Below are 25017 nucleotides of genomic sequence, written 5' to 3'. Positions count from 1 at the left end.
TGCATTCATGTCATGCGTGCAACTTTTTGTCCATGTGTTACTTAAGCTGCGCCAAATGAGCAAAACTCTGCAGACACTGATCAGATCTGTACGGTTTCACTCCAGTGTGAATCAACTTTTGTGTTTTTAGATGTGTTAACTGATTAAACCTCTTGTCACAGTGTGCTTGACGATTCACACTTGTACGGTCTCTCCAGTGTGAATCGTCTGGTGCAGTTTCAATTTGAGGTGTAATAAAAGTCTTCTCACACTATTTCACGCCAGTGTGGATCTTGATGTGTTCAATAAAGTTTGCTGATTGGTTGGAACTCTTTCCACACTGAGTGAATATGAATGGTTTCTCTCCAGTGTGGGTCTTCAAGTGACTATTAAGGTCTGAGGAGTTGCTGAAACTCATCCCACACCGAAGTTGCGGTTACACTACAGTTTGAGCATGTGAAATTCTGTTATACAACACTGCGAAAAGGGGATTAAACAAGTTGATTAGACATTAATAAAGTGAGTGATTGGTCCATATTTGACATTTATGTCCAGAGATGTCCGATTGGTCTCACAGTCAAGTGATGCGATACCACAGGTCGGAGTTCACCAAGCTTGAACTTTGCAATGCAGTAAACTGTGAAACTTGATGCACGAACTTGCGTTTCTGGTCTGATGCATTCGCATGCATATGAATGGAAGTCTATGGCAAGAGAAGTCCAGTGTGACCGCGGCTTAAGTGCAAGTAAATGGTTTCTCTCCAGTGTGGATCCTCATGTGTTGATAAAGGTGTGATGATTTTTTGAAACTCTTCCCACACTGAGTGCATGTGAATGGTTTTTCTCCCGTGTGGATCCTCATGTGTTGATTAAGGTGTGATAAGCAGTTAAAACTCTTCCCACACTGAATGCATGTGAATGGCTTCTCTCCGGTGTGGATCCTCAAGTGTTGATTAAGGTGTGATGAGCATTTAAAACTCTTCCCACACTGAGTGCATGTTAATGGTTTCTCTCCAGTGTGGATCCTCATGTGTAGATTAAAGGATGATGATTGGCTGAAACTCTTCCCACACTGAGTGCATGTGAATGGTTTCTCTCCAGTGTGGATCCTCATGTGTTGATTAAGGGATGATGATTGGCTGAAACTCTTCCCACACTGAGTGCAATTGAATGGTTTCTCTCCAGTGTGGATCCTCATGTGTTGATTAAGGTTTGATGATTGGTTGAAACTCTTCCCACACTGAGTGCATGTGAATGGTTTCTCTCCAGTGTGGATCATCATGTGAATCCTAAGATCGCTTTTTTTCCCAAAACTTTTTCCACACTGAGTGCAGGTGAAATGATTCTTGTCTCTCCTTTTCAAAATACCATCAGTCTGTAAAAGAGTTTTTTCCTCAATTTTGACATGATGTTGTTCCTCTTTACTCCCCTCATTCTCTTCAAATTGGTCTGAAAAAAAAAAACAGTTTTTATTAAGTCTTAAAACTCTCAAAAGCTGAAAAGTGAAATCAAACTGCAAACATTGGCTACACACTGTAATTTTGATGCAAATTAAATGTAAAATAAATCAGATCATATTTTGTTTGGTCCATTAACGTGTACACATTTAAGCAGATTCAATTCAATTCATCTTTATTTATCTAGTGCTTTTACAATGTAAATTGTGTCAAAGACACTTAACATAGAAGTTATTGTAAACTGAAACTGTGTCATAATTAAGTTTTAACATAATCTATCATGAAAGTCATTTTGGTCATATTGATAAGACACAGATTTGAAAGTGTAGAAGTCCATCTATTAGCCCAATGACAAAACTAACAGCATGGTTGAAGGTGAAATGCATGTAAGCCTTTTCTAGTGCTTCTGAATTGTTTTTGTTATTTTATTAGAATTTATATTCGTTTTTTAGCTCCGAATTTAAGCTGACTCCAATTTTAAGTGATCGTAAAATTTTTACTTTATTTCTATTTGTAAGAATGGATCACATTCATCATTTATGACTTAATTTAGAGTTTTGATTTATATCTGATTCCTTAATCTTCAGAGTTTCATGCCCGGGTTTGCGTGTCTTCTCATGGACAGTATGTTGACACTAAAGTTAGTCAGAGGGTGCAGGATTCAACTCATTCTCTTTATTATGAACTTGAAAAGCTTCCTTCTGGTAGACGATACAGAGTACCCACAGCAAAAACAAATATTTTTAAGAAATCTTTTATATGGTCTGCTATTACCATACTGAATAAATGACCATGAAGTAGATTATATGTCTAGGGTTGTGTGTTGGTAATCTGTGGTGTAGGAAGCTTTGTGTTTGTGCTCTGTGTTTGTGTTTTTGTATTTGTGATGTTTGGGAGGCCAAAAATTAATTTCCACACGTGTGGACAATAAAGTTTTCTCATTCTAATTTCTAACCTGCATAAAGGATGGAATGTGCACCTTTCCCCTTGTGTGCTGTTGAGTCAGGGAAACGAGTAGAGAAACCGGGTCGAGACAAGCAGTGTAAACTTAACGACTGGCTGTAAGAAACAAAAAGTAAAAGTATGTATTGAAGCAACAGAGCAAAGACAGCTGTCTTGTTACTTAAGTGCTCATGACATCTGTGAACGAGTGCATCACCAAAGACTTCAGTGCAGTGTGTCCTGAACAAAATCAACTTATCGATTTATCTTGCTGACATGGAGTCAGCTGCCGAAAGCCTTCATTCCGCAGTCGACAGTGTCAGAGTTTCCTGTTAGGCTCCTGAGGCTGCTACTCACTGGCTTGGTTCGTTGACGCCCTCAACCTTTACATCCATACCTCCACATTCGCCATTCCCCTTTCATATTCCTTGACCCCTCCGCTCCGTGGGTAAGAAGAAAAAGTTTTTGTTTTCTTTGCCCAAATTCTCATTTTATTCCTCTTGTTTTGTTTTCTCCCCATACTATTATTATCAGTATTATTTTTCCGTTTTCAAATCTGATGAATCTGCTGGCCTGAAATCATTTGCATTTTTTTCCTTTCACTTTTATTTGAGTTATAAGTGCTGAGGGTTTTGTGTTTCATTGTGATTATTGTTATATAGTTTGTTTTGGACTTCCGATTGGAGCGGCGCCATGTGAAGATGCAAACTGTTGAGGTCCTCACATGAAACTTAAAATTTTGTTTAATATTGCTCTTATCCTAAATACTATTACCTTAAACCTACCTATACTGGAAAATAAGCATTTATAAGTCTAGCTGTTCTGAGTGTAATTCAACTTAAATCAGGATGAATAAAGGCCGAAGCAACCGTAGGGAGGCGGAATCCGCTACTAGCCTCCATGCAAATGCTAACCCCGAAGTGCAAGCTGCATCGAAAAAAAGAGACGGCTCCGGTGAGTAATAACAGTGCGGTCCTTCAAGCTATTGATGCACTAAAGGGTGATTTGATTAAGCCGATTTTGAAAAGGCCGTTGCACAGTGAAGTTAACTTTGCAATCAAATTGACCAGCTTCAGACAGAGTTACGCAATGTTGTGGAGCACATTAACGCCAGTGGAGTGGAAGCAGTGGAAGAGCGAGTGACTGGTCTGAAATCTGTGTTGGGTGGATACTCTGACTCTCTTACTACCTTGGAAAAAGAGTTTAGAATCGTGAAAAAGGAGCTGGCTCTGCTGAGACCGAAGCGAGGATCTTGAGAGGTCTCGGCGCTCAAATCTCCACATTACAGGACTTAAATAAGGACGGGAGCACAGCAGACACGTGCCGGAATTTGTAGCCGGCCTAACGAAAGATACCCTGAACCTCGAGAAGACATCACTTCTGGACTAAGCACACCGCACTCTACGCAACAAACCAGTGGACGTCAAGGAACCGCCACGCGCCTTCATGATTAAATGCCACTACTTTTCCGAAAACGAGGATATTTTGAAGAAAGCCATTGAAATGAAGGAAATCATGACAGGACACTGGGCTGTCAAAGACAATACAAATGTTAATGTCACTCTCCGGTTAACTTTTAAATTACCACTATAGCACATGTTCGTTGTTAATATTTCTAGTTCTCAAGTATATTTTGTCATCTCTTTTTTTTCTTTTTCCTTCCTCTCTCTCCCCCACACCCCCCTACATACAAAACCCACAGATACCTATAGGATGCTTCTGATAAATGTTTTTGACAGCCCTACATAAAATGGGTGGAGTAAAGACAAACTTTACCAGTTGGAATGTGCGGGGCTAAATCACCCAGTGAAACAAAACAAGGTGTTCGCATATCTTAATAAGTTAAAAACTGATATTGTATATTTACAGGAGACACATCTGTTAAAAATAGACTAATCTAAACTTAATAGAGGAGGCTATACACAAATATATCATTTCAACTTCAATGGCAAAAGTAGAGGTGTTGCTGTACTCATACATAAGAATGTACAGTTTGCTTTGGAGTCAAATGTGTTGGATAAAAATGGCAGATACGTAATAATCTAAGACTAAATAGTTTTTGACATGTCTGTGGTCCTGGCCAATGTGTATGCTCCTAATTGGGACAATGTACAACACATACAATTTTAGGAGGCAATTTAAATTGTGTTTTGCGCCCAATTTTGGACCGCTCTAGCTCTTCGAGTAATACATTAAGTCAGCCAGCACAATGTATCAACTTCTTCCTTCAGACATATGGTGTAAATGACCCTGGAGATTTAAAGATCCATCTTCCAAGCAATTTTCCTTCTATTCACCTGTGCATCAAACCCACTCCAGAATTGACCATTTTCTCCTGGACAAGCAGTTACTTCCCTTAATGTCAGAAGTAGAGTATGGTAGTATTTTTATTTCAGACCATTTTCCAGTCTTACTAAAGCTATGTTTTCCAGGCAATGTAATCCCCCAACGTACATGGCGGTTTAACTAAAGACACTTGGCAAACAACGATTTTGTAAAAATTTATTGATGCTCAAATTGATTTCTTCCTTGAGACAAACGAATCCCCAGAGATAAGTTATAGCATTGTATGGGATACTCTGAACTCCACCATGGCCGGTCCCAAGCCCGGATGCGAAAGGAGGAGAGTTGGGCATGGGTCTAACAACCCCACCCCGTAAAAAGAACCTTGTTACGACACTAAAACCAAGCCCCTAAATCCGGACTGATCAACAATGGCAATGACACATACTAAGAAAAGGACATGGAATAGCATTAGCAACATGGAACGTATGCAGTTTGAACCGCCCTGGTGCTCTGAAGAACCTGGTATCAGAGTTGAACAAGTACAAGTTTGATGTGGCAGCTGTTCAGGAGATAAGATGGAAGGGATCTAATATTTTTAGGGCAAAAGACTATACAATTTTTTTTACAACAGAAATATGACCCATACCTTCGGAATGGCGTTTGTAGTAAAAAAAATAAAAACCTAATGTGCAATATATTAAATTTTAAAGCCTGTGATGAGCGGATGAGCGGCCTTTTCTTTAACATCACAATCAATCAATGTTTATGCACCCCACCCACTGAAGAAGCTGATGAGAACGCCAAAGACTGATTCTACGATAATCTAGAAAGGATATATTATACAGCCCCCAACCATGATGTTAAAATGATAATAGGTGATCTTAATGCAAAGATCGGGAGAGAGACTATATATAGACCAATTATAGGAAAAGAAAGCTTACATACGGAATCTAATGATAATGGGAACACATTGGTCGATTTTGCTGTAAGCAAGAAGATGACATTGACAAGCACATATTTAACAGGAAAAGATATCTACAAGGCGACCTGGGTATCCCCAGATGGTCATACCCAGAATCAGATCGATCATGTGCTGATCTACCAAAGGCATGGAACAGATATCATGAAAGTGCGAAGCTTCTGTGGCGCAGATGTTGACTCAGATCACTATATGGTAATGATGAAATACAGACAAAGATTAGCCCGAATAAGTATGAAGAATAATCCAAAAGCGTGTAGATTCGATACTCAGAAGTTACAGGATTCAGAAACAAGAATGGATTTTGCGACGAAGATAAACAGTGAACTCAATCAAAGATCCTCCCTAAATGATGAAAACATTGAGGACGACTGGGCTGCCATAAAGAATCAAATCATATCAGCTGCGCGGTAAAAACTATTGGCTTCAAGAGATCAGGAAGTAAGCAGCATTGGTTTGATCAAGAGTGTGCTGAAGTGATCCAAGCGAGAAATGATGCACAGTAAAAATGCTACAGATAAACACCAGTAACAAACATTGTGAGTTTGTAAGAGAAGGAACAAATGCCACACACACATCTGCAGACAGAGAAAGAGAAAGTGGAGGAGCAAGCAAGTCAAATAAATAGAGGAAATGGCAGGACAGAAAGAAATCAGAGGATAAGGAAAGAAAAGAAGGGATTTCAGGCCAGAAATACGATGATCCTAGGAAAAGATGGTAACCCAGAAACAGTTCCTACCAGGGTTATAGAAAGGTGGCGAGAGGGTTTAAAGACCTACTGAATTGTAATAGCAAAATCGGGCTATCTGAACGCCAACCGACAACAGCTCCCGAAGTGGAAGTGTCGGAACCTTTCAGAGGTGGAAGAAGCTATCAGGTCAACAACGAACCATAGAGCTCCAGGAGAAGATGTGATCACTGCAGAACTGATAAAAATGGTGGTGAAAAGCTTGTAGAAAAGAAGGGAACAAAGCTGGACTGTGCTAACTATCAGGGAATATCCCTTCTAAATGTATCTTACAAAGTGCTTAGCAAATTAATTGCTCAAAGATTGGAGAGATACGCTAGGTAATAATAGGTGACTACCAATGTGGGTTTAGGCGTGGTAGATCAACTGTTGACCATATCTTTTCAATCAGGAGCACCATGGAAAAATTCTATGAATTTAATATTGAGATCCATCAACTATTCGTGGACTATGAAGAGGCCTACGATTGTGTAAACCGTTCATACTTGTTAAGAACTTTGACAGACTTTACCATCAAAATTAGTGAGACTGATAGAAATGACACTCAGAGAGACTGCAGGGAACGTGATGATAGCTGGTGAACACGCTCAGGATTTTGGAATCAATAGAAGTCTAAGACAGGGTGATGCACTTTCCTGTACCCTGTTTAATTTAGTACTGGAGAAAATAGTGCAACAAATAGATGTGAACCCTGGAAGCACATTATTTAACAGGACACTGCAGTATCTGGCTTATGCAGATGATGTAGACCTACTCAGCAGGAGGGAAAGAGAACTGAAAGAAAGCTTCATACAGCTAGTAAGAGAATCACATTGGGCAGGCCTACATGTGAATACAAACAAGACAAAATATATGCTCACGTCTAGGTCTCAGTGCGCCACAAAGGAACCCCTGCAGGTAGGAATGCACTTCTTTGAACGTGTTCCTAATTTCAAATATCTGTGATCTCTGCTGACAGATTGCAACAAAAACAGCGAGGAAATAAAAGAGACGTTGAAGGCGGGAAACAAGGCATACTACAGGATGCAGCACCTCATTAAATCTGGTCTGCTAAGCCGAGCAAGCAAGGAAAGACTCTACCGTACAGTACTGCGGCCAGTGGTAATGTATGCCAGTGAAACGTGGGTATTGAGAACTCGGGATGAACTGCTTCTTAACGCATGGGAGAGGAAGATCCTAAGGAGGATTTGCGGACCGAAGTGTGTCCAAGGTGAATGGCACATGAGGAATAATGCAGAAGTGGCAGACATGTATGCAAAGCCAAGCCTGGTCACGAAAATAAAGAGGAACCATATAAGATGGCTGGGCCACTTAGAGAGACTCCCCGAACAAAGAGATGTTAAAAGAGCCTACAAGCTAAAACTAGAAGGAAGAAGATGTCCTGGTAGGCCACAAAAGAGGTGGTTAGATGATGTAGAAGATGATCTACGTACCCTAAGAGTGCATGCCTGGAGAATGCAGGCTTTGGATCGGGAAGGCTGGAGAGGAGTGGTGGAAGAGGAATTTAAAAGAATTTAAAAACATCTATAAAACTTTTTACAGCTCTGAGGTAAATGAAAGTGAATGTATTGAGAGCTTTTTTAATTATTAAGGATTACCACCCCTCTGTGATTCAGATCAGTTGGCATTAGAAGGAAATATAACACCTTCTGAAATTGAAAATGCAATCAAAAAATTAAAAACCGCAAAAGCACCAGGCCCTGAGGGCTTCCCGGCCGAGTTTTATAAGAAGTTTTCTGCCATGCTAACACCTCTGTTGAGCAAGGTATTTGCTGAAGCTCTTGTCTTAGAATCACCCCCCCCCCCCCTCTATGACATTGGCTGTTATAACAGTACTTCTTGAAAAGGATAAGGATCCACTTAAATGTGAATCTTATCATCCTATCAGCTTACTCTGCTGTGATAATAATATCCTGGCTAAAGTGCTGGCAATCAGAGTGGAGTCAGTCATGAAAAAGACAATTCACCCAGATCAAACTGGTTTTATTGTTGGGAGACAGATTTATTCACCTAAAAATAATACCAATTCAGAGATCTTAGTTTCTGTAGATGCCTATAAGGCATTTGATAGAATAGAGTATATCTATTTATTAACAGCACTTAAAAATTCGGTTTTGGCCCTGGATTCTGGGTTAAAATTTTATATTCCAGGCTACAATTATCCATTTGAACAAATAACATAATTTCTAAAATACTTTCCTCTCTCATAGGGTAACTTATTTTGATAGGGCTGTCCTCTGTCCCCTCTGCTCTGACATTGCCATCGAACCTCTTGCAACCGTATTAAGGAACTCAGATGGCTTGCAAGGAATTTTTAGAGAGGGACAAGAACATAAACTCCAGCTATATGCGGATGATCTTCTTTTTCTGTCAAATCCAGATACATGTATTCCAAAAGCTCTCACAATAATTTCAGAATTTGTAAATGTTTCTGGATACATAGTCAATCTAGTAAAAAGTCTCCTTTTCCCTATCAATGATAGAGCATATCAAATGTCCTTCCAATCCTTTCCATTTTCAGTAAGTCCTGATGAATTTCTATATCTGGGTGTGAGTGTGACACGCAAATTTAATTATTTGTTCAATAATAATGTTAAAACTACATTAGACAAAGCCAAACGAGACATGACGCGGTGGTCAACCCTTCCTTTATCTTTGGCTGGAAAGATCAATTGCATTAAAATGACAATACTACAAAGATTTCTGTTATTATTTCTAACCGTGCCTGTTTATATTCTCAAGTCATTTTTCAAGGAGTTGAATAATTGTATTTCTACATTTCTCTGGGAAAACAAAATTCCTTGTATTAGAAAGGAATTCTTGGAAAGAAAGAAGAGGGTGGATTGGCAATGCCAAATTTCAATGCCAAAATGCCAATTTACACGAACTGATATTCTGGTTTTCCAACATCAGTAAAAATGAGGCCCCATTTTGGTTACTGATGGAACAGCACACGTCTAATCCAGTGTCTTTACGCTCACTACTTTGTGCTTCGATTCCATTGAGTACACAATATTCTACGAATAACTCAGTTAGTAATGGATCACTCAGAATATGGTCACAATTCAGACTTCACTTTAATAATAAACAAGCACTGCCTTCTGCTCCCATTTTGTTAAATCCGTTATTTTCTCCCTCTCTTATAGATTCAGCATTCTAATTATGGTCTAGGAAGGGAGTTAACAGTGTTAAGGACCTGTTTAAAGATGCCATATTTATCTCATTTCAACAGTAAGAACAGACATTAAGATTCCCCAGTCTAATTTTTTTTGGTACCTTCAGGTCCGTAGTTTCGTTAAAACACACTTCTCTCCTTCACTGAACCAACCAGAAGTATGCTGGATAGATGAACTTGTAAATATGGACCCATATCAAAGGGGTATGATGTCCACGTTATATGAAGTGATCCAAAGAGCTGCCTCCCCTTCCCTAAATCGTATAAAGCAAAAATGGGAACTGGGACTAGAAATATCATATACAGTCTGGCAATATGCCATAGAACTGGTACACTCATCTTCTGTATGTATTAGACATGGTCTTCTTCAGTTTAAGGTGCTTCATAGGCTTCACCTATCTAGGAGCAAGCTGGCAAAAATGTATCCAAAGTCAGATTCATCTTGCCCCAGATGTGGTTTGGAGCCAGCAGATCTGAGTCATATGTTCTGGGGATGCCCTAGATTACATAAATTTTGGACCGATATTTTTAGATCATTTTCATCTATATGTAATAAAGATATGGATTCTAATCCTTTGACCTCAATTTTTGGTACAGTGCCAGAAGAAATGTACCTGTCAGCTAATCACATAGAAATCATTGCCCTTTCTTCTTTATTGGCCAGATGCCTGATTCTTCTCAGGTGGAAGAAAAACAAACCCGCCATCCCACAAACATTGGATATTAGAAGTGTTATCACATCTTAAACTCGAGCACCTTAAGTACACCATCCGAGGCTCAACAAAAAAGTTTTATGAGGTTTGGCAGCCTTTTCTATCCTACATTGAACACTGAGGGGTTACAATATCCTAAGTGAGAGTTTATCCCTAATTTCCTCATTTGTTTTATCTTTTTTTATTTATTTATTTATTTTTATTTTTCTCTTTCCCCCTTTTTCTTTATGCGGTGTGAGTATGTCTATAGCTATGTACCATGTTAATTTATTGTTCAATATGTGTGTTGTGGAAAAATTGAAGGCGTTTGAAAAATCAATAAAAATATTTGAATAATAAGAATGTAAGCAGTACTAAAAATACTTTTAGAATGAGTAATAATCCCATTAATCTAGTTACAGTACATGTCAAAGGTCTGTGAATTTAAGCTAACTATTTATTAAAAAAGGACAGGCCATTCTCGTACGTGACTTTGTTCTTTGTGGGACTGAAATGTCGGCTATAGCTATGTTTCCATCCAAAAATGTGAATTAAATTTATTTGCAAAACTGTAATATCACATAAACAATATGCAAATAAATCAGCGTTTCCATTCAATGATTCAAAGAGAACAAAATCATCACTTCCTGATTAACTGGTGCCAAATATCAACAGTAAAAACAGAATTTACTGCGGTAGAAGAAGCTACATGTGTCACGGTTGCAGGTTTGTGCGCTTTCCGAAGTATCTGTTTTGTCACGTGGGTTTGTGTTGTTTGGTTGTCCACGGGTATTTGTTTGGTCACGTGTTATGACGGCACTCAGCTGTTTGATTTGATCACCAGCAGAGGTTCATTATTGTGTCTATATCTGGGCTACATTTCTGTTTTCTTGTCAGTTCGTTGTGTTTGCTTATGTGAGTCTGTATGTGCTCAGGACTAAGAGGAGTGACTGCTGGACTTCGTTTTGCCTATCTGTTCCTGCCCCAGTATTCCAGTGTCCTCGCCCTCCATTTGTAGCCCTGTTGGCTTAATTTGACAGTGTCTATTAAACTTTCACTTGCATATTGGATCCTTCTCTGTACCCTTATTTACACGTGACAGAACGAACTGACCTTATCATGGATCCAGCGAGTGTATCCCAGATCTCCGAGTTAGTCTCGCTCAGTAACGCCAGGATTGACCGGCAGGATGAGGCATTAGCTACCACCGCTCAGGCGATTTAGGCTCTGGTTGGCCAGGTCTCTTTGCTCACCACTCAGGTCCAACAGCTGGTTAATGGAGCAGCTCAAGCTGAGGCCGCACCAGCCCCTGAAGTGTTGCCAGCACCAGTGGTTACTAATCGCCTTGTTGAACCTCGCCTTCCTCCTCCGACCTGCTATTCCGGACAGCCTCACTTATGCCGGTCCTTTCTATCCAAGTGTTCCTTGTATATTACATTGCAACCGTCGTTGTTCTCCACGGAGCAGTCTAAGGTTGCCTTTGTGATCACTCTCCTTTCGGGTAAGGCGGCTCAATGGGGAACTACAGCCTGGGAACAGAAACTGCCATGCTGTTCTACTTTCGAGCTGTTCTCCAAAGAGCTCAAGAAAGTTTTTGATCGGGCCGCTTGCGGGAGAGAGGCCGCCCGAATCCTCGCCAAACTCCGTCAGGGGAATCGGAGCGTGGCGGATTACTCAATTGAGTTTCGGACCTTGGCGGCTGAGTGCGGCTGGAACGAGGAGGCGCAGTGGGACATGTTCCTGCATGGACTATCAGAGCGTCTTCAGGATGAGATCTATACAGTAGATCTTCCAAAGACTTTGGATGAACTAGTGGATCTGACATGTCCGGGTGGACGCCAGATTGAGAGAGGAGGGACTCTGCCTTTACTGTGGTGGCGTGGGACATCGTGTGGTTTCTTGTCCAGTAAAAGACAACACCCATCAGTAGGTAAGAGGTTACTGATGGGTGAAATTAATCTGGATAAACCCTCTGCGGCGGATACCTTATTGCCCGTCACCTTATCATGGGGTTCCGGAAGCCAGAACTACCATGCCCTTGTTGATTACGGGGCAGAGGGGAATTTCATTGATTCCAGTTTCGCTTTCGGTTTTAAACTTCCGGTTATCGCCCTTTCACAACCTATTGCAGTACGCGCCCTCAGCGGACATTCCCTTTCCACTATCACTCACTCCACTAAACCCATAAAGATGATCACGTCCGGAAATCATGTTGAACACATATAATTTTTTTTAACAGACTGTTCTAACACACTGGTGGTTTTAGGTCATCCTTGGCTGGTCCTCCATAAACCTTACATTAACTGGGGTCTTAATACGATATTCTCGTGGAGTGAGAACTGTCATGAGTCTTGTCTTTCGTCTGCTCGTTCTGCTGTGTCCTGTTCTGTGTTTCAGGAGGAGCGCATGGACCTGTCAAACGTGCCCAGTGAGTACCTTGACCTGAAGAGAGTGTTCAGTAAGTCTCGGGCTGCTTCTCTGCCTCCTCATCGTCCCTATGACTGCTATAGACTTATTGCCAGGTACATCTCCGCCTAAAGGCAAACTATACTCTCTTTCTATTCCTGACAGGGAGGCCATGGAGAAATACATTTCTGATTCTCTAGCGGCTAAGATCATTCGCCCTTCTTCACCGGCGGGGGCAGGGTTCTTTTTCGTGAAAAAGAAAGATGGGTCTCTTCGACCTTGCATAGATTATCGAGGGCTGAACAACATCACGGTGAAGAATACATATCCTTTGCCGCTGATGTCTTCAGCGTTCGAGCGTCTGCAAGGGGCATCTTTTTTCACAAAATTAGATCTCCGCAACGCATATCATTTGGTTCGCATTAAGCAGGGTCGAATTGAATGGAAAACTGCATTTAATACCCCCAGAGGTCATTTTGAATATTGTGTTCTCCCTTTTGGGCTTTCCAACGCCCCCGCAGTTTTCCAAGCACTCGTTAATGATGTGTTGCGAGACGTGATAGATCAGTTTATTTATGTCTACCTGGATAACATTCTGATTTTTTCCCGTTCTCTCCAGGAACATGTGCAGCACGTCAGGGGAGTGCTTCAGAGGCTGCTAGAGAATGGGTTTTTTGTCAAGGCGGAGAAATGCTTGTTCCATGCACAGTCTGTTCCTTTTCTAGGACACATTGTGTCGGTCAAGGGGGTGCGCATGGATCCAGAGAAGATTCAGGCTGTGGTGAATTGGCCAATTCCGGAGTCTCGTAAGGCCCTGCAGAGATTTCTGGGCTTCGCCAATTTTTACCGGCGTTTTATTCGCAATTTCAGCCAGCTCGCCGCCCCTTTGATGTCCTTAACCTCCTTCAAAACTTCCTTCAGGTGGTCGAGTGCAGCACAGGCTGCATTCACAAAATTAAAGGGTCGCTTTGTTTCAGCCCCCATTCTGGTGACTCCTGATCCCTTCCGGAAGTTTGTGGTGGAGGTTGACGCGTCAGAGGTGGGGGTGGGCGCTATCCTGTCCCAGCGTGCATCCTCGGACGACAGAATTCATCCTTGCACATTTTTTTCACACCGATTATCTCCCGCAGAACGTAATTACGACATTGGTAATAGGGAGTTGTTGGCTGTCAAACTCACTTTGGAGGAGTGGCGTCGTTAGTTGGAGGGTTCGGGGGTTCCCTTTATCGTTTGGACCGACCATAAGAACCTTGAATACATCAAGTCTGCCAAACGACTTAGCTCCAGGCAGGCTCGGTGGGCATTATTTTTCAGACGATTCGACTTTACCATCTCTTATCGACCGGGTTCTAAGAACATCAAACCCGATACTTTATCCCGTCTTTTTGATTTTTCCGAGCGCAATACGTCTCTTGAGCCCATCGTTCCTCAGAGGATTTGTATTTCTGCGGTGACATGGGAGATCGAGAGCAGGGTTCGCACAGCCCTGGATGGGGTAACGCCCCCGGCCGGATGCCCACCCAGCCGCTTGTTTGTGCCGGAGGAGATTCGGTCTGACGTCATTCAATGGGGACATTCCTCTAAAGTGGCTTGTCATCCTGGGGTGAGTCGTACTATATTTTTAGTTAAACAGCGATTCTGGTGGCCAGCTATGGCACCAGACATACGTGTGTTTGTTTTGGCCTGTTCTGTTTGTGCTGTTTCTAAGACTTCTAATCGACCTCCCGCTGGACTCCTTTATCCTCTGTCAGTGCCTTCGAGACCCTGGTCGCACTTTTCGCTAGATTTTGTTTTGACCGTTGTGGACCGGTTCTCAAAGGCTACTCAATTTATCCCTCTGCCCAAATTACCCTCAGCCAGAGAGACAGCGGATGCGGTCATTAATCACGTCTTTCACATTCATGGCCTCCCGACGGACGTGGTTTCTGACAGGGGGCCTCAGTTTGTCTCTAAGTTTTGGAGAGAATTTTGTCGTTTATTGGGGGCGACTGTAAGTCTTTCTTCTGGTTTCCATCCTCAGAGTAACGGACAGACTGAAAGGGCCAACCAAGATCTCAAGCGTATGTTACGTTGTTTGGTTTCCCAGAATCCCACCTTTTGGAGTCAGCAGCTCCCATGGGTGGAGTACACACACAACTCATTACCAGTGTCAGCCACGGGCCTTTCTCCGTTTCAGTGTAGTTTAGGTTACCAGCCACCAGTTTTTCCCAGTCTGGAATCCGAAGTCGCGGTTCCCTCTGCTCACGCCTTTGTCCAGAGGTGCCGACGCACTTGGAACAGAGCCAGACAGACCCTCCTCCAAGTGGGTGCGCGCACTAAGGCTAAAGCCGATCGCCACCGGTCTAAGCCTCCTGTTTACGTCGTCGGTCAAAAAGTGTGGCTTTCAACCAAGAATATTCCATTGCGTTCCGTATGTAATAAACTTGCACCTAAATTTATTGGCCCATTCACTGTCATCAAGATCATTAGTCCGGTGGCAGTCCGCCTCAAACTTCCTCCAGCGTACAGGAGAATACATCCCATGTTTCATGTTTCCAAATTAAAGCCCGTTTTTCATACGGCCATTAACCCGCCCACGCCGGTCCCTCCCCCGCCGCGTCTCGTAGATGGGGAGACCGTTTATTCAGTTAAGCGCATTCTGGATTCAAGACGGAGGGGGCGAGGATTTCAGTACTTGGTGGACTGGGAAGGTTACGGTCCAGAGGAGAGAAGTTTGGTTCCTGCTAAGGACATATTGGATCACTCTCTTATCGATGATTTCAATCGCCAAGTAAGCTCTTCTGGGAGCACCAGGAGGTGCTCTTAAGAGGAGGGGTACTGTCATGGTTGCAGGTTTGTGCACTTTCCGGAGTATCTGTTTTGTCACGTGGGTTTGTGTTGTTTGGTTGTCCACGTGTATTTGTTTGGTCACGTGTTATGACGGCACTCAGCTGTTTGATTTGATCACCAGCTGAGGTTCATTATTGTGTCTATATCTGGGCTACGTTTCTATGTTTCCTTGTCAGTTCGTTGTGTTTGCTTATGTGAGTCTGTATGTGCTCAGGACTAAGAGGAGTGACTGCTGGACTTCATTTCGCCTATCTGTTCCTGCCCCAGTATCCCAGTGTCCTCGCCCTCCATTTGTAGCCCTGTTGGCTTAATTTGACAGTGTCTATTAAACTTTCACTTGCATATTGGATCCTTTTCTGTACCCTTATTTACACGTGACAACATGAATCTTTTCTTTATTTAATAATGAGTTTGAAGCTATGAGAAGCAGAGAACAGATGCTCTTGACATGCTCCAAACGCTCCGGAGGTCCTTAATAATATAATATCATTAATACTGAATTAGTAAAGGTGTTTTAGAATAACCAAAACAACAGATGTTTTACAGTGGGTCCCACTTTATATTAAGTGTCGCTTATACCTGTGACTTACATGGTAACTAGATGTGTAAGTAGTATGTAACTACAGTGTATGTACATACTGGTACATAGTATTTACTTGTGTAATACTGGTGTAACTACACACAATAATATGTTTAAGTTCAAATGTATAACAGGACATTGGTAACAACAATGAAATTGTACACATACGTGCATTGTTTAACAAACAATGTGTATTTGCAGGTATTTTCCCACTTCCACACCTGTTTGCATACCATGTACTTCTGAACACTGTATTAGAATGAGAATAGCAGAATTAACACTGCATTAGAAGGTTTCACCTTGTGATACAAGTGTAATTACAGGGTAAATCCTGGAGAACTGTCCACGCAATATAAAGTGTAAAATGGTCACAAATTAATATAATATATAAAATATATGTAATATGTAAAAGTATATGTAATATATAAAACCTAAGCCATTGTGCAACTGTTTAACAACAGCAAACTTCTGCCAAAAAAGAATTTATATATTGTTTATATAGAAATATACAAATGCCTCATGTTTTAAGGTAAATTGAAGAATCACATTAGTAATTCACATTAAAGGGGTAGTTTACCAAAGATTGTGTTACCAATTTCAAAGAGTTTCTGTCTTGGGCCAATGGGAAATAAAAGGAGACATGCCTGAAGTTATAGCAGCCGGAAGCACTGTAGTTTTTAATGCATGTTTCAAAATTATAGGGCCACTCTCAGAGACTTGTGTAACAATTGAACCATCAGTATCGTCATCTTTGCCTGGTGGATTACTTGTGGCCAGCAGTTTGCGTTCTCTACCAGCAAAACGCAATGTCCAAATACCAGTAGTGCTGAGAAATAACACAAATTCAATTAACAATGTCCTGTTGCAATGTACATCGCTCTTCTGCAATGTCCTGTTACACATTTGAACTTACACATACTATTCAGTGTGTTGTTACATGTGTGTAGTTACACCAGTATTACACAAGTAAATACTATGTACCATTGTAGTTACATACTAGTTACATTTAGTTACCATGTAAGTTCACAGGTATAAGAGGCACTTAATATCAAGTGGGACCCCTTTTTAAATGCACATACTGGAATTTGTTCAGTAAAAGTGCTTGCGTAGTTTATGCAAGTTTATCTTTTCTTATCAAATAAAAATGTATCCTACTCAGTTATGAGCATGTTTTTTATACCTATATTTCAAAAGTTTTGTGCATCATGACGTTTCCATCAACTGATATTTAATGCTCTTGGCCTATCCAAAATACATATAAAAATAGGTGGCTGGAAACGCAAGGCTAAGTGAGAAATATCGCTTCATCTTTAAAAAAAATCTGGAGACTGACAGAAACTCAGAGTTTAGAGAATAAGACCTGCAGATATGACTTTGCAACATCAAGCAGCATTAGGCATGGGCCAGTATAAGATTCTGATGGTGTGATAACCTTGAATAAAAATATTACGGTTTCACAGTACTGTGATTACTGTTCTAAAATATATTTTTTTAAATGTCTGGGTAAAACAAACACTTTTTGCCTTCGAACACAATATATTTTCTTTTGAGAAACTTTTACAATATTTTGGAGTAGTAAACATGTCAGGCTAATTAGCTCAAATGAATCCTTGACTTCTGCTGTCTTCATTAGTTTCAAAAACACAGATTTCTTTACAATTTAAAACGGCATCTTTGGATATCATTTTTGCTGGAGAAACTGCTGTCCTGAAAAACTTAAAACAAAATGTAAAAAAAAAACAAAAAACGTACATATACCGTAGGGACGGTACAGCAGAAAATATTGGTGGTTTTAAAACCTCGACTTTTTTTCAAACCGCGGGATACCTTGTAAACTGTTATCGTCCCATGCCTAAGCAGCATAACACTGTTTTTAGGATCTAAAAATTCATCCTTTAAAAAAGTCTCAAGCAAAAAAATTCCAATGGCGCCGCCTGCTGGTACGTGAAGAATATGGTCAATACTGACTAACTTTACACTCAAATGTTTGCATATCATCAGCATGCTGTAATCCATTTCTTAAGCAGCAAAAGTCATTTTTAGACTAGTTTGTTGGCCAGTTGTAGTCAGTGCAATGCTAAACGTTATTGTTCCACTATAACTTGTTTGTTTTGTCTCACATCGTCCCAAAACAACATCATATAGTTTAGAATACTGTACAATGTTTTATAATAATCAATTATTTTAGTGTCCATTTCATTCAGTATTTTTAATACTGGGGACATCCACGCTTTTTGACATACTTTAAACTAGGATTTCTGCAGGTTTCACCAAGTTAAATTTAAGACTTTTTAAAACATTTTTTAAGACCATTAGGAATGAAATTTTAGACTAAGGAATTTTTCAAATGGCCCAGATGAAAAAAAGATTTTTATTTGTCCTATCAAAAAAATTATTATTTAATACATTTAATAATACAATAATAAATGAATAATAATATATTAAAATATTTTAGATATTTCTTAGCAAAAGAAGTGTAAAAACAAGACAGCTCTACTTGTATCCACACACTTTTTTTTCCAAAATAAACTTTCTTTAAAATAAAAAAACAAATGAACAAATTTTAAAAAGATTTAAAAACTATAATAAACTAAATCTATGCACAACAATCTGTCCAGATCGATGTCCTCAGCAGTAAATACATAGAGCACGTTTAAACAAATGTTATTGTAAGGAAAATAATTAAACCATTATGATAAATAGAGTTCAAATGACCTTTTTGAATGAAAAGTTGAAAGATTTATTGAGATGGATTGTTGGTGATTGTATGGGTTTTGGCCAGATTGGGAAGCAAAACATGAACAAAGGAAAATGAAGACTTGTTTAAAATAAGATTTAAGACCTACAACACAATATTTCAGTAAATTTAAGACTTTTTAAGGCCTAAAATTTTACGACATTTTTTTGACTCACGGAAAACCCTGTTTAAACACAATATCCCTGGTAATTAGTTATTATAATGATGTAATTCTAACTCAGATACTATCTGTGAGAACTAGTAACAACTACTAGAAACAAGTTTAGACCCATAAAGAAATTGATGAAAAAAGGGGAATTGTGATCAACGTGACATATGCAAATGGAGAGTACTAAGCCAACACTATCACTGTAATAGCAGATATCTTCTATGAGAATACTGTAGGTCAAATATCGTCAGCTCAGTTCAACTTTTTTAATTTATTGTTTTTATTTATTTTATATAGCGTCAGTGCTCAAGGACGCTTTACAAACAGTAGGAGAACAAGAAAGCAATAACCTTAAGAAGGAGATGGGAAATGGGAGACTAATAATACATAAAAGAATGACAAAAGACATGAGAGCAAGTGACAAAAGAAACTCATTCCTGTCTTTCAATGAGTGCTTATGTGCATTTAGGAGAACTAGGCAGCACACTCAGGGCTGCAAGATGAATTTAATTCAGTATTCTTATTATTAAAATATATCTGAATGAGGATCAAATGACTGAGTTGGTCTTTGAGAATGAAAACTAACCTGTTTGTTCCTGCAGATCTTCCTGTTTGACTCTGAATGTTTCTTCGATCTTCACATCTTCACTCTCCTCTTTAATAAACGCCATCTTTATAAAAGTGTGGAGATCAGTCCCTTCAGCGGGAGTTTTTCTCTGCGTTTGGACACTTTATCCTGTTTAAAATGAATAAACCATGAACAGAAACAAAATAACTTCTCTTCAGCACTTGCTTCAACAGTTTCTTTATATGAGAGTAATTAACAAAAAGAAATCAGGTAAGTCCGAGCAAGAAACAATAGCCACAAATGAGCTGATTAAAACTAGTAACGTTACTCTTCTTAGTGATGTATACTTAGAACGGACTGACATTATGCTATTTAATCAATTGAAACTTTATTAAAACACTTATTACACACATTTCTGTTGTTCAAACAATAGCCCTCATTACTCTGAGTAATATAGTACTACGTTGTATAAAGGATTAAAATAATATTGTCAACAGCTGCTACATAATTTAGCATCGGATGAAAACCTTTAACTTTAATCAATCGGTTAATATCTGTGTAAAAGTTTTAAAACAAACCTTTCTCCAGTTGATTCACAGCGCAGTAGTGGCGCAACCTTATGACGTCACACGCCACGCCAAAATAAAAGTCTTTTTTGGTTTAGCTTTTTATTACTTACTGTTGCAGTCATGACTTATTGATACATTTCTCCATCGTTTTCCCACTTTCTCACACACACAAAAACACATATATTTAGTATTTGGAGTTGATCAAAACATTTACTCTAAACATTTCAAGACAATTTTGAAAAACTTTTTTAATCCACTAAGACTGTTTAAAGCAGAAAATCCCAACATTCTAAAATGTATAACAAATAATCTGATGGGTATTTTGAGCTGAAACATGTGTACAGACACATTCTGGAGACACAAAGAGTTTTCTTAAATCTTGAAAAAGGGGTAAAAATAGGTGTCCTTTAAGTAAAAAGTACCCATTACTACTACATGTTTTAGTTTCACTAACTGTGTCATTATCACTATAAAATGCCTTTGATGTCCCACAAGATTGAATCAGTCCTATATGGACATAATGCACAATAATGAAACTCTGATGTTTTAATATAATTGGTTAAACCTTTACACACATGCAGGTAAAATTATATGTTTTGAAATATGTTTTTGTCAATTTTTGCCAAATTCTTTCTTTTTACATCTAAAAAGTAGGTAAATAAGATCAAATTAAAAAAGATTTTTAAATATTTTTATTGTCTTTAACAAGGTATTTGGTTAAAAAAAGTCATTTTAATAACTTTTATTCTGTTTAAATAATATCATTAATCAGTTTGCACGTGTCCTTGAAATTGCTGTCCACCCTGTCATGATGTGGTAAATGCCCCTTTAAGATGTATTCTGATGTACTTATTAGCCTCCCCATAGCCAGTTTGCTTTTCTTCAGAGGAGGTTTAAACATCTGCTGTGCACACAGTAAATATCTACACTAATGTTTCCAGTTTTTCCTCATATTGTGTTTGAAACTGAATGTTGTCAAGCTTAACACATCCACCCTTTCATAGGTAAAATATTAATTATTATAAAAAAAATCTAATTTAAAGTATAGATCTTAAAGAGCTTAAACAGGGAAACACTTTATCAGCTTCAGATACATCCTGTGTTGAATAAATTAGCCAAAAATGTCCTCCTTGTCATTGTCCACACTGTCACAAATTGACAGGGTGGACATTTGCATTATTATTGACACTTTATTGTCATTATTGTATTAATTGTATGTATTACTTATTAATTTATTGTTTTATTGTTAATTAGTTCATGTTTTTTATGTTACAAAACTTATACACACATACTACACTAGTTGATGCAATATATGAGTGGACTATACAAACCTTTTGCCAATATCTGTCTCAGTCTATATAAAGAATATCCTGTTAACGTGCATATAATGTAGCTCATTGACTGTTTGAAATAAAACTACAGCCCTAAGTATTTGTACATTTATGTGAACATCTGTAATCTAATTATTTACCTTCTTCTGAAAAAAAAAAAAAAAAAAAAAAAAAAAACAGTATTATTAAGGTGTTTAACTTGAGTTGTCTCCAACAATTGCTTCACTCCTCCAATACAGTGTACAATATAAAGATTTACATTCATTAGCAAATTTAGTTTAATTTGAAGGACAATAATTGTTTATTTTACTATTAATTTGCATATTGATAAAACCTAACTGATAACAGAAGAGGCGGCATGGTGGCTCAGTGATTTGCAGTATTAGTGAAAACAGAAGTTGAATTCCTGAAAACTTTATAACCCTTTTATATGAACCCATTAATGTTTCTTGTTGTACCTGTTGTTTTTCAAATGTTCCTCCATATTTAGTTCACTAAATAAAGCCTTTGTCCACACTGTCATGCTAATGTCCACCCTGTCGTATTGTTTTCCAAAGTCATTTTCAACTTTTATGAAAATGAACAAATTATTTATAACCTCAGAAAAACATCTTGTGTGATTGCTTAATTAACCAATAAGGGCCAGTTAATACTGTTTAAAAGTTTGACAAAATATTTTAGATCTTGGGTTTTATTAAGAAAAGAATATGCAACGATTGCATATTTCATTGGAAAATAAATGTTTTGTCCATTATTTCATTATTATAAATAGACTTTTTTTCATAAAGTTGGGTTTGTAAAGGGACACATTACCTTTCTGAAAATATACATGTTATAATCACACTGCAATGACAAAATACTTATACTACTTTGATTTTGTTCATGACAGGATTGACACAATTTTAAGGTTTGTTTCCTGATTTTCTTCTTGCAGATTATTTGTAAAAAGTGCAGGAGCTTGACCAATATTCATTTCTTACAGCATGATGTCTAATTAATACAACAACTATGTGGTTAAATCGAAAATCTCTAACTTTTTTATTTATTTATTTATTTTTTATTTTATTTTGGTGTCTCAAAGGCACTTTATAGTGATTATGACCCTAAAAACGTTTTTCAAAATTGTCTTAAAATGTTTAGATTAAAAGTTTTGATTAACTATAAATACTGAATATCTGTGTCTGTGTGAGAGATAGCAGATATGTTGTGTAAAGTGGGAAACGAGGGAGAAATGTATCAACATAACTGCAAGTGGCAAAAAAGCTAAACAAAAAAAGACTTTTATTTTGGCGTGGCGTGTGACGTCATACGGCTGCGCTACTACTGCGATGTGATTCAAGTGGAGAAAGGTTTGTTTTAAAGCTTTTACAGATATAAAGCGATTGATTAAAGTTTCAGGTTTTCCCTCTGGTGCAAAATATGTACCTGTTGTTGACAATATTATATACCCTTTATACAACGTAGTACTATTTTACTCACAGTAATGAGGACTTTTGTTTGAATAAAGTAACAGAAATGTGTATAATAAATGTTTTAATGAAGGTTTAATTTATTAAGTAGCATAATGTCAGTTCATTCTATGTATACATCAGGGGCGTTGCTAGGGTTGAAAGGGATAAGGGGCTTAGCCCCAAAGAAGTCAACCAAATGAATTAGTTGCAAGACAGTTACATTACTTTATAAATGATGAATGAATGAATAACAATGCGTTTATTGAACAGTGCATTTATTGACCTTTTATCACTCTGTATGAACTATATACATGTTCTTTGTCCTTCATATATTTCAACCCATTTATTAAACAATTTATTTTTCAGTAGTAACTTTTAATAGTAGCATTCCAGTCACATTTAGAGGATCACTTTCATAAGGTACTCTAATCCTAATAATATGATTATAAAGAATTTAATAATAAATAAAAGGTTTTTGAGTTGACAATGCTTTAACGATTAATTGTGAAGCTCTGTGACTTGTAACACCAAAAAAGAAAAGAAAAACAACATTGATAAATTAACCCACTTCTCATTTACTAGTCTGTCATGAGTCATATCATACTGTACCTCTTGAGCCACCTGTTTAATCCTGATTTGCAGTGTTTGTTTTTTGAAAAATGTTGTAATTTTCTGCATGTCATCAAATCTGAAAATATGATTTATTTTATAGTGAGTTGTTATCCAATGTGATACAAAGCTCCAAACATGTAAATTTGGACAGAGTGATTAACTGAGGTGTAGTGTTGTCAAGATACTGGAATTTCTAAATTCAATACCTTGCAAAATACTGATAATCAATGGCTATTTTAATATAATAAAAATTGCATCAAAAATAGTAAAAAAAAAATATTAAAATAAAGATCTATATGCTAGAAATATCTTTACTTCAAACTTCTTTGGAGGGAGTTTTTTTCCAGTCTTTCTCAAAATAGGATGATGTGGGCATTGTGGCATTTTAAATGCATGTAATGCCTGTTTTTCTTTCATGCTTGAGCAGAAATTCCATATATGCCTCACAAAAGTAGTAAGAAATCCCTGATATGGATGTAGGCATCCAGCTATTGCTGTAGTTGAATGCATGAAAATAAGATCTGAATAAACATAAAATGGCTTTAACAGATCATTTACACTATTGCGACAATAAATGGTTTATATGTGTTCTTCCAGCCATATTAGGTATTTTCATAGGAATAAAGTGGATTTATAATCTGATGCTAACTGGCATAGCATATTACAGTAACGTTAGCTATAAAAATAATAAGCTTGATGCATGAACTCACTGTGATTTAACTACAGAATGTGAGTTATTACTGGCTATATCATCTAGATAAAAATGTCTAGATATTTATATCATATCTAGAAAGCTACAATTTACGTTTTTCTGACTAACTTGCATGTATTTACATTTATGACGCACATTTTAATGATAACAGTTATTTTCTTTCAACAAAACTACACACATTTTTTACAGCAAAAACAATTACTAAGCTTTATCAGTAGTTAGAACTATTCAGTTTCGCTAAAAAGTTGTAATATTACCTCATCAGCTTCAGCTCCTCATAATAATGAATGATGACTGAATCAATGGATGTTGCAGTGGCGGGATTTTTTTTTTAACACTTGCCGTTTGCCAACAGTGCCACTCCCACCTGCTGGTAGAAACCGGTACTGCTGAACAGCTGACTAATTACCCAACACAAACGCTCCGTTGGCATTGAGCGGAATTTGCGTGATGTATGTGATTATTTTAAGTACTTAGATAACAAAATAAATATTATATACAACAATTTTTTTAAATGCAACATTTTCAAAAAGATAAGGGGCTTTTGACAATACATCAGGGGCTTAAGCCCCCAAAGCCCCCCCCTCGCAACGCCCCTGGTATACATCACTATATATAAGAAATAGAGTACTAGTTTTAATCTGCTCATTTGTGGCTATTGTTTCTAGCTCAGACCTGATTTCTTTATTGAGGTAAAGTTGGTTTTATATTCGCACATTCAGACTTTCTCCTAAACTAACTTAATATAACTTTTTTAATAATTATTTGCTAATTCTAAACAGGGAAATCATCTTAT

The 25017-nt window shown here is 38.1% G+C and overlaps 1 pseudogene; it reads right to left on the bottom strand.

Moving 5' to 3' along the window:
* Window positions 1-535: 535 nt before the first annotated feature.
* LOC130222303 (zinc finger protein 208-like) overlaps window positions 536-25017 on the bottom strand; it is a 758572-nt pseudogene continuing 734090 nt past the window's right edge.

The sequence above is a fragment of the Danio aesculapii genome, chromosome 4 (assembly GCF_903798145.1).
Source record: "Danio aesculapii chromosome 4, fDanAes4.1, whole genome shotgun sequence".
Lineage (NCBI taxonomy): Eukaryota > Metazoa > Chordata > Actinopteri > Cypriniformes > Danionidae > Danio > Danio aesculapii.
Note: the sequence above shows the minus strand (reverse complement) of the source record. Positions and strands in the feature narration are given on the sequence as shown.